The sequence below is a fragment of the Cydia amplana genome, chromosome 15 (assembly GCF_948474715.1).
Source record: "Cydia amplana chromosome 15, ilCydAmpl1.1, whole genome shotgun sequence".
In the NCBI taxonomy this organism is placed as follows: domain Eukaryota; kingdom Metazoa; phylum Arthropoda; class Insecta; order Lepidoptera; family Tortricidae; genus Cydia; species Cydia amplana.
The window spans coordinates 16,977,307-16,989,809 of NC_086083.1; the positions used below are offsets into that span (position 1 = coordinate 16,977,307).

Consider the following 12,503-nt stretch of genomic DNA (forward strand, 5'->3'; position numbering starts at 1 on the left):
TATCCGGTATCCGGCCGCCGGTTATTCGGCTGGCGGAACTATAGAACTATACCTATATTTTGAGTTTTGCAGGTGCGCGTCGTGCGAGTTTTATCATGTCATTACGTAGTAAGTTCGTTTATAGTTACAAGTGCGCGCGTGTATTTTTGTGTAAACAAATAAGTGTATTGTGTGACATTGGTTACGTATTCATTTCTATCTACTGTGTCGTTAGCACCGTGACGTCCGTGACTGTTTTTACATTCCATTTTTTACCCCAAAATGTGTTAATTTTACTATCCGGTATCCGGCCGGATACTAAAATAACGGCCGGATAGGCCGGATACCGGATAGTAACCGGATATCCGGTGCATCTCTAGAAATTACTTACTCTCAAAAACTCCTAAACACAATATTATTTAAGTTAGTGAGATTGCTCGTAAATAAGTAGGTACCTATAGAACGTGTACAAATATTGGTGATGGAATCGTTTAGAAGGTAATCTTGACATTGTCAACAAACATGTTTGTACTTGTAGTCGCGCGTCACCGACGACGTGTGATATTCGTAATGTGTTCCGTGGAGCTACGAACATTTTGTGGGGGTGACTTTATTTGGTAGGTAAATATACTCAAGACAATGAAAACGAAACTTTTGAAGGAAGTTTTTTTTAAAGGGCCCTGTTTCCATTGTTTTTAAGTGTAATTAGCTTACACAACACGAATTTTTTGTCTCAAGCAAATTTTTTCTAATGCTCATTTAGGACTAGAACTTTCGAACCACTCGTTACGCTTGTACTTCAATTTCAGACTGTTCCGCTTGCTTGGGTACCTACCTAGAGTCTGGCTAATGAAAGTTGAGCCTGAGATAACGCGGGAATTTCAATAAAAACCGCACCTGGCAATAAAATTACTATGAAATTAAATGACAGCTTGAAACGGACAGCTTATTTGATAGGAAAAAAAGTTGCCATATAAAAAGTTTTAAATAAATCTGCGGCTCAACTTTCATTAGCCAGACTCTATCAATATTAGTTCAGAAATCAGAAATCGTTTATTTGCGAACCATGGTACATTTTAGTTGGTACAGTCGACGTCAAAGATATGTTTACATTTTTCGCCTTATCACAAAGGAGTAAGGTGCAAAACTGTAAACATATCTTTGACGTCGACTGTACAATAAAAACATTGAATCACATGGCACCCTATAAAGGGTATAGCAAGTATTCTTATTACTAGGTAGGACCACTTTGTATAGTAGTATAATATTACATTTTTTTTATTACATATTTAGATTTTTTTAACCACAGTTAGACTATTGCGACTTGGGTATACATACTACATTTTACTAAATACTTAAACCTATTAGTTAACTTTGCCTACTTGTAAAAAAAAACAAATTATTACTGATTAATTTAAATATGAGTCCCGTACAGAGTTTCTTGCGATGGTAATTATCGAGGCTGTGAAGGTTAGAACATGTAATACTTCTTGACATTCACAAGTGCATTTGACATAATACAGGGTGCTTCCTGTAACAGGAGCAATAAATTAAACTAAAGGCTGTACTCCTCAAACTGACCAACATTTGTTCAGCAACTTTTAAAAATTATGAATCCTCTTCCTCTTTTTCATACAAAATAAATATTGCCTTCAATGCACGCTGACATCAGTGTGTTTGACGTTGCTTGTCACGCTTTAAACGTAACAAAATTTGCAATACATTGCGTCTTAGAATAAACTTTAAAGTGTAATAAAAATCAAAACATGAGTTATTTTCAAAAGTTGCTGAACAAATGTTGGTCAGTTTGAGGAATACAGCCTACAGTTTAATTTATTGCTCCTGTTACAGGAAGCACCCTGTATAACGTGGGGTCACAGGATATTATTAATTGTTAATAAGGTTTCTTCTTTTAAATAAATTTTATTCTTATTTCATAATAAGATTAATAAGCCTAAATCATTAAATGGAGATTTACATATTAATTTTCATCAGAATCCCACTCCTGCCCACCTACGCCGGAACTACGTCACACAGTAGCCCAAACCTACAATAATGAGCGCCATCAATTAGTCCATTTATATGCGCCGTAAAGGCCAATTGCCCTAACGGCCACTTACTTTAGCCATCAACTTTATGGCAGGCTCGATTGACGTCGCAAAACCTCCGCCACTGTTATAGGGAAGTACTGCCTTTTTAAAGACATCCAGAGTGCGTTATTAAGTTAAATTCTGATCCAAACAGGTGAAGAAGTTTGTCGTTCATGCGGTAGTTCTGAATGTACAATATCATAAACACATAAAACTTTTGAAAGATTAGTAAAATTGAGAAAACGTCTTTAAATTCATATACCTACAACTGTAAAGAATCTGTTTAATCAAGCGAATTCCAACTCAAGTGGCTACTCTAAAGAACGTCTCAAGCTAGAACGGTCCGTGCCCGGGCCGGGGCACCCCACACTTCAGTTTTCCATAGAAAGAATTACGTGATCATCGATCACCTGTCACTGTCAAGCCTGTCATAGAAAAAGAAGTGTCGGGCGGCCCGGCACAGACTTTGCAATGACAAAGTGAGGAAGTTAGCTTGGTGTGGCTTGGTCCAAATATACCTTTCTTAAGCCCTTATTTGCCATCCAGGTCAGATTGTCAGCCCAAGAAGTCACAATAAACAAAACTGTTTTCGCTTTGTTGCTATTATAAAGGACAATAGAAAAACTATACCTCATTTCCAAGTAACTGCCGGCATTTCTTTGAATTCGCCTTGTAAACAGCGCTACATTCTCATGGTGTACGAAGTGTATCAAGTAGAAGAACCAAATAATCATACCGACACAGTGGTAACTTAAAAACTAGGAAAAAAATACTTTAGGGTACCTGCCTGCTGTTTTAGGGTTAGTTTGATAGCTCTTTCAAATAATTTTTAAACAAACTGAATGAACGATAATTAAGGAAAAGTTCGCTCCTAAATAAATGTGTCCCTCTCCCTTTTGAACCATGTGGGTCCAAAAAAATATGAAAAAATCGCGAAAGTAAAGCTTAGCTAAGACTTTCAATGAAAATTATAGTGACCAGGATCGGTAAACATTATTGTTATATTTATCAATAATCAAATATCGTCCTACACTCAATCTTATGGTTGATGAAAAAATCTCGACGTCACATCAGCGACAACTAAATCTTCTAAAGTAACTTAAGCTTTCATCGATAAGGGACCACTCAGATTGTTTTGCCAAGGGTCATTAACTGTGTGGAAGTAAATATCTTTGACGAATAAAGTCACCGAAGGTTTGTTCTGTTTAGTTTGTCCACTTTAGGAGCTTCCATCAGGCAACCCCAGTGGTCCACCGGTGAAGAACGCTGGATGTGCTCGGTAAGAGTTGCGAACAACACAGCATCCTTAACAGCTAAGTATTCGTTACAACTAATAGTTACAAGTGAAGGCGTAGTAAAGTTAACGAGCGGCTAACTGTCGTTTACGATCGCTGTAACACACGACAGTAATAAAACATCGATACGACAAACGCCTAGGTTGTTAATTTGTGGGAAATGCATTAAAATATATCTTAAAATAAAAGTAACTTCTGTAATGATACACATAAAATATATTTTTTAGTGTCCGACCGAAACATGTTTTTTTGCCGAAACCGAAACCGAAACCGAATGTTCGGCTTTGGCTCTAGTTTCGGCCGAAACCGAAACCGAAACCGAAACTTTTGTAGACTTGTTAAAATCGTTGAAAAAATGTCATAAAACCGCTTTTACACACATATTATGGGGCTGTCAACACCCAATGTCCTTGAAATTGATGTTACTTAAGCAGTTTTTTATGAAAATTACTAGAGTTAGACCAAGATAATTCTGCAACGATTTTGATAAGTTGATAACACACGCAGTGCAAGTGTTATTTTAAACGTCAAAACTTTTATGAAATTATGACGTATGCTATCAAAATCATTGCAGAATTTTCTTGGTTTAACTATATTCATTCACCAGTCAAGCTAAAATGTAGACACAGGGTCAACCAAAAACGCGAGCGCAGCGAGCGCGAAATTTTTTGTTAACAATATCGCAAGGCCGGGTACCGATCTTCACCTGGGCCGAAAAGTCCGAAGTGCCCCATTGAGGCGAACTTTCATGCGAAGTCAAAGCCGTGCTTAAGGCTTCAGGATAAGTAGTTGAGCACAGACTCCAACCAATGTCCATTGTATTCAAAAGCGAGACCGCAGGCCGAGCATGGCGCAGCGAGGCCAAAGGCTAAGCTGAAGTAGAGGACATGTGGAACACAAACCAATGGTAAATTGAGGTAAAAAGTGAGGCTAGTTTTCTTATTATTATCTTGCCCAGGGCCCAGTAACATGCGACAGTGCTATCTCATTCACTTATAGGTATTGACAGCCTCTTAAGACTGCGTCAACCGTCCAGTGGCACCCTCATTAGTGGAATTGTGTTTTATAATAAACCAATTAATGTCTGTACCTAATATACATGAATCAGTATATGTAAGTATTAATATTGTTGTCCTACTTATTCCCCAACTTTTGGTCTTTGTCCGAAGTACCATTTCGTAAGTTTCGGCCCGGCCGATAGGTTCGGCCGTTTTTTGGCCGAAACCGAAACTACAGCCGAAACATGATTTTTTGGCCGAAACTGGCCGAAACCGAAACCGAAACCGAACCTTCGGTCGGACACTAATATTTTTATGCTAATAAAGGATATATAGATAGACCGTAAACCAGACGAAATCGCCTGTCCCAAAGAACACTTCAAAGATATTCAGTTAGCGGTTTAATAACGTTAATTATTATTTGATTTTGGTATTAGTCACATAATAGATATAGATGGTCAACCAAATCTTGTCAGTAAAAAAAACCCGCGAAATTCAAATTTTCTATGGGACGATATCCCTTCGCGCCTACATTATTCAAATTTGCCGCCTTTTTCTACTGTCAAGATCTGGTTGACCAAGTATAGATAGAATACTCTTTATTGGCACACCTCAGTAAAACGATACAAAAGAAAATAAAAGAAATCAAAAAAGAAGATAAAAGATAATAAAAGTTCACCTCTACTTATTAACCCTTAAATGCATAGTGTTGCCAAATGTCTACAAAGCATTAGACAGCTCACAGATTAAGGGTTAAACCAATTCTATTTGTTCCTGTATATTATTTCAATAGTAAAACTAATAAATTTTCCGAATTATTACATAAATTTACACAGTATTTTAATTTATAAAAATTACATTTGTTTATAGACGAAATGTCGGAAAACTTGGGAAAACCTGGTACGTAGTTGATGATTTTTAGTATGTGATTTTGGGCAGATTTTTCGGGGTTTGTAATTATTTTATATTTACAAACTTTATCATAGGAACATCATAAATAGTGTACCTTTCTGATGGCAGTTAAGATTTTCCTATACCCTTTACTAATAGCTATATATTTCCAAAAATATGATTTAGCCTATGCAACTTTTAACACTGATTTCGCAATGAAAAACGATGATATAATTTTTTTTTACTATTTTTCCTAGAAACGGCAAAAAATTATGTGATCCATATATTAATTTCGGGCAAAAAGAAAAAATCATGCATTATTATTGTAATTATAATAATTTCTTAATAGGGCATACATTTTCTTTTCACAAAATTCATTACATTTAACACTTATGTAACCTCTCCCCGTTAATTGAACAAGCACTCGTCGTCGGTGAAACAAGGAGAACATGTAATTGTACCGGTACAAATAAATCTTGATCAGAGCGCCCACAGGGACCTCCGGGCTCAGACCAAACCAAACTCGCTGGAATTTACACAAAAAACAGACTAAAAATTGAATATTGGAAGTAAAACGTATGACACGATTCTAAAGCCACCATTTAAATTTCAATCTATTACCTAATGGTAATTTTATTGCATTTACAGTCTGACACAGTGTTTTCAAAACTAATTCACCGCAGATTCTTCTCAATTCTACGCATAATATTTTATGGGTCATAACCCACATGACTCATAATCTTGCGTAACCTGCAAAATGGGCTTTCGGGACAAGTTTCAACAGAACATTTTCCATTAGCAACATAATATGTATTATTAGTATAACTAGTCATATGTAAGAAAATAAATTAATGTTTAATATTGAACTACTTGTTACCAGGGATGTTGCGGATGCCGATTTTTTGACATCCGCGGATGCGGATGCGGATGCGGATTTTTAAAGGCTCACATCCGCGGATGCGGATGCGGATGCGGATGTCAAGATAGTACCATAAAAAACGTCAAATATTATTTTTTAGTAATTTTTATTTCAAAAACCGGCCAAGTGCGAGTCGGACTCGCGTTCCAAGGGTTCCGTACATTAAGTCCCACTCACGCTTGACTGCTCATTTCTAATAGGTTTTTTTGGTTAATGACTAAATTACCTAGCAGTCTAGCACTTACGCCGATGCTAAGACGTTCCTGTACCGACCTGTTCCACATCCGCATCCGCATTAAATCCGCATCGATTTTATGCGGATGCGGATGCGGATGCGGATATTCGCAACATCCCTGCTTGTTACAACACGTGTCCTATGGTATTTGGATCTTAAACTGGTTTTAGGTCATGGTTTGCGTTTTTGATTAACGTTTTTGTTTAATAATGTTTTTTTGTTTGTACTCTACATTTCCACCAGTCCATAGCTGACCAGGAATAACTTCTTACCAACTCAGTTAAACGCGACTATATTAAGTAGATGGAGAACGCCTCAGTACCTAAATGCCAGTATAGTCCCTGTATAATCCATTAGGCCTCAATCTCAGCAATAATCAATCTAGCCTCCAATTATCCTAAAACAGTACTATAATAAAATACACCCACGAACTGCCCACCTACAGGCCGATTCGAATGTACAATACAAACATACTTAATTCTCATTTTGATTTGCCCGTGCATCTCGCTCATGCTTTTACCTATATATCATTGTGTGAGCGGGATGCGCTGTGAGTAGCCATCTAAATGTATAGTCAGTAAAGTTCATACATTACTTGCGTTTAGTGGCAAATGTATGAACTCGCAATCACTGCGTAAACAGGAACAGACTTAGCCCGCAGTCACACTTATCCCGCAGCCACACTTATCCATATTGAACTTAATACTTTCGTTTATCCCGTGAATAATGGTTGTAATTTAGAACGAGAGAATCTACACTCTACAGGGAAGGGATGATTCCTAATAACATATCAATAGCAGATTCGGTTCAAATGCCGCACTGCACTCAGGTCAAAATGCCTCTGACGTCATTGTTCGAAAAGGGGCGGAGTTTCCAGCGCGCAGGCGCGGCGAACTCCGCCCCCTTGCCATCGGTATAAAAGGATTGGACGTGGGAAAGTCCGCCAGTAGCGTTCCAACTCTCGAGGTGGGAGCTTGCCGCCGCGCTACAGAAACTTCGTGTGAACATACGTCGAGTTTTGGCACGGTAAGTGCGTTGGTATTTTTTAGGATATTATCGATTTAGAATTCGGGAAAAAATATTGGCAGGTTAATTACTTTTAGGTATAAAAAACTATACATATATACTTTTAGTATCATAATTGATTAAGTATATAAAATATTACGAGAATTAAGAAAATGTTGGTACCTAATTAGAGAAGACAAATGAAATAAGTCACGTTAAAGAGATAATTGACAATGAACTTAATAGGTAACTATTAATTATTTATTTAAAAGAACAAGAAATATTTTCGATGCCAAATTTTATCATTAGTACTTTGCTATGCACACTTTAAATACCTACTAAATGCTACGTGATAATCAAATACCTTAAATTTACTATCTACTTAAAAATAATGGGCAATTTAAATTAAAATACATCATTAAATGACTAACTCACACTAAAGAAATAAATTAACATTTACTACCAAAGCCTGAATTATATTATCACATCTTAATTTTATATAACGTTTAACGTTTAGGTATGAAATACTTAAAAATTATTTAATGAAAATAGCCAACTGAACTGTGCCAATTTCGCCGTCTTAAATAAAATTAAACTTAATAATAATTTCGTAGCTGGTACGCTACGGCGTAGCCGCGCGGGCTACGGATCCCGTAGCGCGCGCTACGGAGCTACGCGGCCGGCTTGCTCGATATACTTTAACTAATAATAGGTTGAATACCTAGTATGTATCATATTTATTATTAGTACTACTTATTAACTTTTTAGTACTTACTAGGTGATACATACACTTGTATATTATTATTAAGTATAAAATACTTAATATCAAGAAAGACTAAACAACTTAACAAAAAAGTATTTTTAAGAATATGGTGTCAATAATTATTAATGGTAATTAACGAGATAGATTAATTACTATTTCACACATATAGTTGAAAAAATATGCAACTGTCTTATTAAAATTAACAACGCGTGATACAAGATGTAGTCGACATCATAAATACTTTTGCTTAAAGCAGCGGTCGGCAACCTTTTAGCAGTCAAGGGCCACATAGTACTTTACGAAGTAGACGCGGGCCGCACGTTGTCAATATTTATCACTTTATCAGACATTGTCGTTTGTCAATATTACATACAAAATAGCCAGGGAGACTCGCGGGCCGCAAGTGACAGGTTCACGGGCCGCGGGTTGCCGACCGCTGGCTTAAATGATTCAAATTATTTATTTATTCGTATGGCATAATTGTAGAGTCGTTTAAATAAATAAATTCAAATTACTAACATAGGTAAAATATATAATAGTAAACGAAAAAAAATCTGACACTATTAAAGTATTCCTATTCAGGCAACATAATACTGTTCTTTCTACAAAGTTAAAATAATAAGTAATAAGTACTCAGTAAATCGGGACTGACGCCAGTGTGACCGGGCGGTTTAGAGGTTATGCGTTAGCCGCAAATGCTGAAACGGCAATTCGAATTCGGTTTTGGGCGTTTTTTATTTAGTATACCTATAGTCGTGAAGCTCTGCGCGAAAATATGTTGTACATAGTAAAAATTGTTTCGGATTTTATTAAAAAAATTGGGGACGCAATCTTACGAATTAGCCTCAAATTAAGCAAAGCTCGCACTACCTATGGGTACGTATATAGATAAAATCCATAACTCAGGAACAAATATTCGTGATATATACAGTACACAAATAAATGCCCTAACCGGGAACCCGGACCTCTTATTTCGTCTACAGACCCGAGTAGATAAAAGGATCTAAATTTAAATACAAAACAGCTGTTTCTGTGTCTCAAGGATATTAAGCTTTTTTTTTTCAATTTAAAATACTGAAATATCATATATTTTACAAACTTAACTACATTGTTCTATTAGTAAAGTTTTCCTTGATTAGATTTGTTAAGAGTAAAGACGAAGCTTAAATGAAAATAGTTTTTAGTTTCGTCTTTACATAATACTTAAGCTAAACGAGTTAACTTCGTGTAAGATCTTTATGAAACAGCTGGTACTTTTCTGGCTCCGATTGTGACAAGATTTGAATACTACAAGTTAAATATTTTAGTTTGTTTTTATTTTATTGGCAAATAATACTTAAACGCGCGGTTGTTTATATGCGACTGCGATAGCGATGCGATTTAAGGATGACTCACGTTAGACCGGGCTGTGTCTGGGCCGGAGCTTCCGGCGCTTACATTTCTATGACAGATGGCAGGTGATCACGTGATGCTTGAAAACGAAGCTCCGGGAGCTCTAACCGGCCCGGCCCGGTCTAACGTGAGTCATCCTTAATGCGGTAAACGCAGCGTTGAACGCATGCGTCAACGGAATGTAGGAAAAATTACAATGTGCTTACCGCTGCGTTTACCGCGTAAAACAATGTAGTGTCATTAGATTACCTGATGTAAAATGGGTGTGCGGCAAACGTATTGCGTTAACCGCTTAAAGCAACCGCGCGCTTTACAATTAAATATATATTACTAATCCATGAACTAGAATAGTCTGCACTAGTAAAATAAAGCAAAAATACTCAATGTTTCTCTCTCTCTTTCTCTCACTCAATTTGATCATAGAACCTGCTCGTAAAATTTCAAGAGAATCGGTTGAGAATTGCCACCTGTAGAGGAGACCATCCGGACATACGAAGCATAAGCGATAGCATTTTTCTGAAACGGAAACCTTCGCTAACGCTAGGTCAATGATTCAATAATTCAAATAAATTTAGGAGTAAAATAAGTGTCAAAGGTACAAATATAAAATCAATATCTGATTTTGGTTAAATTTTACTCGGCATCGAGGACAGTGATCATAATATGGACTCACGAAAAATAATTAAAGTTTGAATTCCAATCTCTGGAATTACAGATTTCTTTTCGTATTTTTATTTTATACCGTTTTGAAAATCGATAGAATCGACAAAGACGAAACATACAAAGTAAATCTCTAAAGTAGTGTTAAAATTTCTTCAAATAAATAGTCTGAGCCCCGTCCGTGCCTGGTAATTTTTATTCGCCCGACCAATTAACCTAATCCGAGACTCGAACCTGCGGGTGTTCACATCGGTTTCACGATTGAGCGAGTCGAGGTCTCGAGCAAAAACAGTATATCGTGAACTTCGCGAACTGATGTCATTAATTGCATCTAAGAAAATAAGTGTATAAACTACCCAACTAAAAAAGGATGACTCACCCTAGAACGTGGCTTCTGTTGACACTTCTTTTTCTATGACGGGTGATCAAAGATCACGTGACGATTTCTATAGAAAACTCAAGTGTCGGAAGTCTCGGCCCGGACCCGGACCGTTCTCGCGTGAATCATCCTTAGCGCGGTATTTTCGCATTTCGCTTTATTTTGCAGTCATTCGCTAACAAACTCCTAATCTGCGTCGAAAACAAATTATGATTTAGTATGTGTTCATGTTCAAAACATTAATGTTACCTAATACCTATATATTTCTCATTCATTCAGTTTAGTATTCATTTACTGTACTGACTTCCAACGAGACCTACACCAGCTCCTGCTACCCCACCTAACCCCTATGAACTTAGTCCTTCGGAAAGGATCTGGCTCGAAGGACCACATACATGTGATACATGGACCCAACTAGTGCTTATACATTATCACGAGGTCGTATCGCATTTCAAAGCATTTGCTTTACGACCACAGCTTATGTTAAATCTTTCGCAGAATTGAATGCGATAAATCCAGGTATCAAAGCGTGGATCACAATTAATATACTAGATCTCGCTTGCGATCGACTTAGTCCCTTGATTTGAAATGCGATCTGAATAACGGTCGATGATGAGGGGTGAAGGGCCGTTTTTTTGCTCGGGTCTATTAATTGCGCTTAACGTAATTTGTTTAACTGTGTTAATCCAACTGATCATGTATTCAAGCCGAATTTCAGGGTACAAAAAAATGGTTAGCCTCATGAAAAAGGTTAAGTGAAAATGAAGGTATCGGGTGGTTAAATTCGAGTCAGATTCCACATATTTTTATATCGCTTTCAATAGTTAATCGGCTAATAGTTAATCGGTTTTCAATGTTTCACCCATTCAGTTTCCTCAAAAACAGATAGGGATAAAATTTAAATAGAAAGTGATCACGTACATAACACGTTGTTTAAATATAAACAAACAGTCAGAGCTTTTTTACATTAAACAATCTTATCTCCATACCTTTTTACTTATAGTTTTTTTTTACTTGTATTCCATTCACTCATCATTCGTTTCATTTACCATATTTAATTGTGAGAAATTTTCTCTTAAGCCCCTTTGTAAACTGGACGGAAAAATTATTAAGTACTAAGTACTCATAACACCGACTCATCTTATCAAAAGTATGTTCGATATACTTCAAACATGTAGATATGAAGCTTTCTTTAATCAGGATCGCCCTCGGCCCTTTATTATGTTTGAGCTCCATGCGATGTGTGCTCAACATATGAAATCTGGCCTGCGCTTACATCGCTCGGTAAATATACATAGTTCGGAGATTGCGAACAGCCTTTAAGTAGGCACTAAAAATGATACCTTGTATCTTCTTGGGATAGAGATTTTTCTTTGCGTCGCTGTGGAAGTGTTAAGAAATTAAATGCCTATTACATTTCGACTGAGTGACATTTTTTGCAGTGGCATTATTTTGAATTTACTAATTTTTAATAGTTTTGTTTTGTTACTTTTTTGTAAATCCCGACGACTCAGTTTTTTTACTATTTCGGTTATTTTATGTAATTTTATCAAACAGTTCATGGTATTTAAGCGGCGGTCTAAAATTGACACCGAGATTTTATGGAATAATTCTTAGACGATATCAAACCTTGGCTCGGTCTACGCTTCGCGCAGCCCCGTGGGTACCTATTTGCAGTTTTCCTGACAAAATTGATAACTTTCCAATCAAGACCGATATTTAAAACGATAAATAAGTCAGTTGTTATTACAAATATCAAAATTTCATTACAAATATTCGCCACATTTACAAACAATTGCAGTAAAACTAGCTTAAAATAAATGTCCATCTATCCGATGATCACCCATTCAAGAAAACGTATCCAAGATTACCTGGCGGCTGCTGAAGACAGCCATTC

General features: G+C 36.6%; 2 protein-coding genes across 3 annotated transcripts in view; one reads left to right on the plus strand and one right to left on the minus strand.

The window, feature by feature from the left end:
• LOC134654676 (uncharacterized) overlaps positions 1–12,503 on the minus strand; it is a 262,505-nt gene that overhangs the window by 64,030 nt on the left and 185,972 nt on the right. The window lies entirely within an intron of this gene.
• The window catches only part of LOC134654673 (prothoracicostatic peptide), an 87,743-nt gene continuing 82,589 nt past the window's right edge, over positions 7,350–12,503 (plus strand). For both annotated transcript variants that reach the window (XM_063510150.1, XM_063510151.1), the window contains exon 1: positions 7,350–7,433. The gene's annotated coding sequence lies outside the window, so the exon portion shown is untranslated. The remainder of the gene's footprint in view (positions 7,434–12,503) is intronic.